Genomic DNA, 1,204 nt, shown 5'->3' with positions numbered 1-1,204 from the left:
GCCGGTTGAGCCATAGGCGCCGAGCCTATAAATTTATTTTTAAGAGCAGTTTAAGTGTGAGAAAACACGAGCCCTTAAAAAGTTGAAAAATCGGTGAAATTTGACTAAAACAAGAATGTACCTCCAGAGAATGACTCCTTGCCTTCTTTATCTTTTTTCTTTTTTTTCTGAGACAGAGTCATACTTTGTCTCCCTTGGTAGAGTGCCAGATATACCATAGCTCACAGCATCCTCAAACTCCTGGGCTCAAGTGGTCCTCTTAGCCTCCCAAGTAACTGGAGATACAGGCACCTGCCACATTGCCAGGCTATTTTTAGAGATGAGAGTCTCACACTTGCTCAAGTTGGTCTTGAACTCCACCCGCCTCGGCCTCTCAGAGTGTAGGATTACAGGTGTGAGTCACTGTACCTTGCTTTCTTTTTCTATACCAAACACTGCCCATAATCAAGTCTTCTTCTGGTCAGTTTAATAGGCCTAACTGAATTACATGTTGTATTATATGTTATATACAAAACCGAAATACATGTTATATACCATGTTATATATTACATGGTATACTATATATTATACAGATTTATTTTCAGTGTTCAATACAAATATTTCTTTATCTTTAAGAATTGTGTCATGGGTGGCCAGATGTGGGGCCTGTAATCCTAGCATTCCAGGGGGCTGAGGCCGGTGGATTGCTTGAGCTCACAAGTTGGAGCCCATTTCTACTAAAACTAGAAAAACTGAAGCAAGAGGATCACTTGAGCCTGAGTAGGAGGTTGCTGTGAGCTATGATGCTACAGCATTCTACCCAGGGTGACAGCTTACAGCTTGAGACTCTCAAAATAATAATAATAAGAAGAAAGAATAAAGAAATAAGAATTGTGTGTCTTGGGTTGGGACATTGTGGTAGGCAGAATTCTAAGAGGACCCTCAAGATTTTCATCCCTTGGAGTACACATTCTATAAAGCCCTCTCTCCTTAAGTATAGTTGGTACCTATAATTATGATGGGATATAATTTTGTGATTAGGTTATTATCTCATGTGGGAAAGGGGGGAGGAGTTTGGAGATATAACAAGGTCCCTAACTGTGCCTTTTATTTAGTCAAAGAAGAGATTATCCTAAGTGGACCTGACCTAATCACACTGTTTAAAAAGGGGTCTAGAGGCTAGGCATGGTGGCTCATGCCTGTAATTCCAGCACTTTGGGAGGCT

This window comes from Otolemur garnettii, unplaced genomic scaffold (assembly GCF_000181295.1).
Source record: "Otolemur garnettii isolate 467f Iridium unplaced genomic scaffold, OtoGar3 scaffold00025, whole genome shotgun sequence".
Classification (NCBI taxonomy): Eukaryota; Metazoa; Chordata; class Mammalia; order Primates; family Galagidae; genus Otolemur; species Otolemur garnettii.
The sequence above is the reverse complement of the archived record's forward strand: the minus strand, read 5'-3'. Positions refer to the sequence as shown.